The sequence below is a fragment of the Stegodyphus dumicola genome, chromosome 11, assembly GCF_044657685.1.
Source record: "Stegodyphus dumicola isolate Sdum_Otavi_A_Nest chromosome 11, ASM4465768v1".
In the NCBI taxonomy this organism is placed as follows: Eukaryota; Metazoa; Arthropoda; class Arachnida; order Araneae; family Eresidae; genus Stegodyphus; species Stegodyphus dumicola.
The window spans coordinates 80,523,627-80,528,580 of NC_140778.1; positions in this window are offsets into that span (position 1 = coordinate 80,523,627).

A 4,954-nucleotide genomic window follows, 5' to 3' on the forward strand; every position below is an offset into this window, starting at 1 on the left:
CTTTCATACCAATGTTATAGTGACTATCCAATGAACTCTGAAATTAGAAGAAAAAAAATTATTTCTTTAAAATTTTCAATAACTAACCAGCAAAGTTTTTTTACTAAACCACTGCAACAACATAAAGCAGCAACGTTCGCGTCATATAAAACATAGCATTTGCTAGCTAAGAATAAAAAACCCTTTACAGGTGGAGAATTAGTGAAAGAAGCCATGTTACAAGCTGCTGATTCACTTTTTGAAGAATTTAAAAATAAAAAGGAAATAGTTTCAGCTATAAACACGTTGCAATTATCACCACGAACTGTTACTAGAAGAATTGAAGTAATTGAGGAGAATTTGGAGGCAGAATTAGCAAATGATATGGAAAATTGTATTTTCTTTTCGCTACACATGGATGAATCGGCAGAAGTGACAAATATATCACAATTAGCAATTTGCGTGAAGATGGTATTTTCTGATTTTACAAAAAAAGAAGAATTCCTTAAAGTTCTTAAAGCGTTTAGACGAGGAATCATTTAATCGACTAAGTCATGGAATTGAGCAACTCTGATTGGTGGCCTTCTTGGCGAGTTGCTTTCTTTGCTGCCTCGAATTTCATGGCATACACTAAAGTAACTTTTAAATCCTTGACATCGGCCATTCACTGATTTAATGTCTGACGTTAATAGAGACTTCAATAGTCAAAAAACAAGCTGCAATAAAAGTAAAAACATAATTATGAAAATAAAATGTTCTTACTACGATTGTAACGCAAGTCATATAATTAACCGCACCTGCATCCTCAAATCATTCAATAAGATTTCTATCACAGTTTGTAGATTTTCATATGACTTACCCAGGTTCGTTTTTAAAGGGAATAAAAAAAATGTAAAATTGTACTTAAAACCATCAAAATTTCTACAAAATCTTGCCATGATATTTAATTTCATAATAATGCTAAATTTGCTCTCCCCGTATGATTATTTCGACGGCCTCTAGTTTTGTAACACTGGTTATATATTAGTGTTTATTTTGTAATGTGAAATGCTAATTCTTAACTGAGTTTCAGTCTAGAATTTACTATAGCGCAAACCGCATGGAAACCTAATTTGCGAACCTGGTTCTTCTGAGTTGGGCAAACCTTACTACAAACTGCACTATCCGTAAACACTCGGACACTCAGCTTGACAACTAACATAATTAACAAGTGCACATCAGTATCGCAACTGAGGGAGGGGTTTCAGTAATGGTCCATTGAGCTTCTACTGCTGATGTAACGCTGAATCTTTGGAACTGTGGAGATGACCTCATGTTGTTTACGTTTTATTTTGCATTTGTTTCACAGTTATATACATTCAGATTACATACAGCTTCGCACTTATGTACTGTTTTTGTGCGGTGGATAGGGATCGCATAACAAATCGCACAAAACTTCACGAGTAAGGTATAAAAAATAGACTCGTTTAAGAGTTGACCTTTTTCCAGCTACCATGTAGTCGGTGATGAGTTTTTGCGACGACTCTTGTTTCACCAGACGCTTGTTTATGTCTCGGTAGCCAGATATACAAGATACAAGATACAAGCTCCTTTTTATATAGCTTACTTGTTTAATTTTTTTTATTGATAACTTCGTCAATTATGTTCCACTTTGACTGAAATTTGCATATACCGCACTAGAAAAAATCGTACAAAAACAGGTTTCAGTGTAGGTATGGTGTATAAATTCTGCTATCATTTTAGTAGATTTTTAGTAGAAAATCTCGTAGTGCTTTCATTACAAATTTTTTTTTTCATCGTCAACATTTCACGTTCATGAAATTATCGATATTCGGTTTAATGTTCGTGGCATATTATCGCTCTTTATATTGAAAAAATGACTCGAGTACAATTAGCCTCCAATATTATTCGTTTAATAACAACTGCGTATTAAGAGAATTCAAGTATACAATTTTTTTATTGAGCTGAGATTAACTGGAAGTGTTACAATGAATCAGTATTTTAGTATCTTAAGGCTCGCATTCCTTCGATTATAAAACTGTAAGATTCAAATTATATATTCGGAATATGATCATACTTATTGGTAACATTAAAAGTTACATATGAATAATTTAAAATGTGAAATGTGAATACGATACATCCATTCTGCTTGAACAGTATTTCTTGCGTAAGCATTTAAGAATAAACAGTTATTAATGAAACATTTAACGCTCTAAATGTGCAGGAATGCAAATTAGGAAAATTCACTTTGAATAAAACGGTACATTGGCTGTTATTATAGTACATATTTTTCATATAGACTGCAATATAAATTGCTAAGACTACTGTTACTTATATACATCATTACGCTTATACTTGAGCTAACTTTACTCTGAAAATTTTCAGAAGAAATCCACAATTAATTATTTTGTACAGGAAATTGAGTGGCAAACATTTTCAAACATATTGCTCAAAGCGCGGCAAATGCCAGAAATATTATTAGAATGGTCCGTTATAGAAGCCACTTCCTTAGTGGCTATACGGATGTGCACTTATGAAATATGCTGATAGCACGTTCGAAATTGTTCTAACCTGTTGAAAATTCCAATATTTAAAATCATCCCTGAGTGTTTTGAGCTGCTTTCGGTCTATAAGATTTAGGGTAGAACTGCTGACATTAAAACTTCCTTTACAATCACTTAATTAGAACATTCTTATATATATATTTCGGAGGACTGCAAAAATAAGAGGATTTGTAGAAGTCAGGTTCCAATGATGCTCACTTTTTCTAAAGCAAGGAACCTGACCAGATTAAAAATTTTCAGTTAAGATTTGTTGATTTCCTTTATTCCACAACCTATGAATATTGTTAACGTGATCTTCTGATAGTAGAACACTTTATTGAAACGTCGCAAAATAAAAATACACTACAAAGAATTTTTGAGCACAAAATGTTACTAAAAGTAACTAATATATTTACATTGAAATAAAATTGCATATTTACATGCATCTGAAACGAAAAATAGATAAAAAGTAATATAAATCAAGTAAGTAAATTTGCCCACCCCTCAAAAGAACCTTTCACTTTTGCTATAATAATTGTTTCACAAAAAATAGAGTTGGAGACTGAATTGCAACTTGTAGCAAAGAAAGTCCTGAATTCTGAAACTATGTAAATATTTCAAAATAGAATAAATTCCGTCTAGAAATATTACTTAAAGAAGAATACTGAGAGCTCTCAAAAAAACATTTATTAAGTTTGAAGTACATAATTTGTGCAAGGGCTAATTGGAAAGCAATTTTCCCTGTTATTACTATGGCTAAGTTGTTTTACTTAGTTTTACACTACCAGAAAATGTCTTCATTGTATATTTGAAGGGCTGGACGTGCAACAGCGATGATTTGGCATCCAGAATGTATCATCAGCAATCGTTCCACTACTGTCAAGGGTATGCAATGTAATAAGAGAATAAGAGTACATCATAAATGAGTAAGAAAAAATAATAATGGGGTTGATAAATGCGTGGAAATCAAATACATAATTACGAAAACCATCCATGGTCCTAATGTTTGACTTTTATTCTTTTATATAATTTTATTGCAACTTCTATAATGATGACTCAAGTCTCAACATTTAAGAAAAAGGAATTCGTAACAAAATGGCGATAAATGTTTTCACAATCAGAATTAATTTTTCATACCTAGTTGAGTCACGAAAATTATGTCAGACTTGCTGCGATTAACATAAAAATATTAATACTGAGACTTGATCGTTTAGGAAATCTCAGGATTAATTCGTTTCTGTTTCTAAACAAATGCGTGGGGTTTTTGTTTATTAGTATCGATCAATATTAGCATTTTGTCTTTGATAAATTTTTAAGATGATCTGGGGCACCTTTTATAAACTTTTAAAGAAATGAATGTAGGTTATACAGATTAAACTATTAAAGACTTAGGAACTTGAGTTTTTTAGATTGCGAAATATTTCAGGTTTCTTCATGAAACATGCCTGAAATGGAACCAAGTTTCGATTCGATAAGGCCACAGATTTTTAAAATTATATTTATATTTTGAAATTACACTCATTATGAAAAAAAATATGACCAATTTGTTAATTACTAGTTTTTCCCTACACTCCCGGGCGATATAAGTTTTAAAATGAAATTAAAATAACAAATCCCCTTGTTCTTTGCCAGCAAACGTTTTAAAGCAAGCTACTTTTTCCCTTTTATAGGAAAAGTGGTGGTTTAGAATTAAAATGAACTTTCTTAATTATCGTAGTTTGGTACGTAAATTATGACTTCTGTTAGGTGTTCGCCGCAAAAGTATTCAAGAACGTAATTTTGAAATTTGATTTAGAGCGTGTGTGACAATGATTCAACACTTGATATTAAGTTAACGGGATTTCAAATAAATTCGGAAATCCTTATCCATGGACATTCTAAAAAATATGCGTAAATGCACATTTTTTAACTAAAAAAATTAACGATTTGAAAATTTTAAAATCTTTCAAAAAGTAATTGATTAAGCTTTAAAAAGCTGAATGATTTTTCATTCAGGAGCGCTTTATTAAAGCTCCATATGATGTTTCCTATTAAACTATTTAAGTAACAACGAAGACATTATGCTAACCTGTGAAATATTAAAACATATCGTAAGTGTAACGCGTTAAGTATTAATATAGCTTTGTTATGAAATTTTGCACAAATTTTATCTTCAGGAAAAATTCCGCCCAATTTCCTATGGTGATTCCACCTGGGTCTAACTGGCAGTGTACAGGAATTTGATTCTTCAGTGTCAAGTAGGTTTCCACTATAATTTTTTTAAATTTTTGGTCCAAAAGGGCAATTTGCCCTAAAGAACTATTAATTTATTTTTGGCATTTTACGTTGGTTCACTATAAATGTTCGATTCACTTTTCAAATTGTTGCCAACAAATATTATCTTCCTGTATTATATTTAAAGAAATTAAATAATAAAGAATCTGCATAAATGT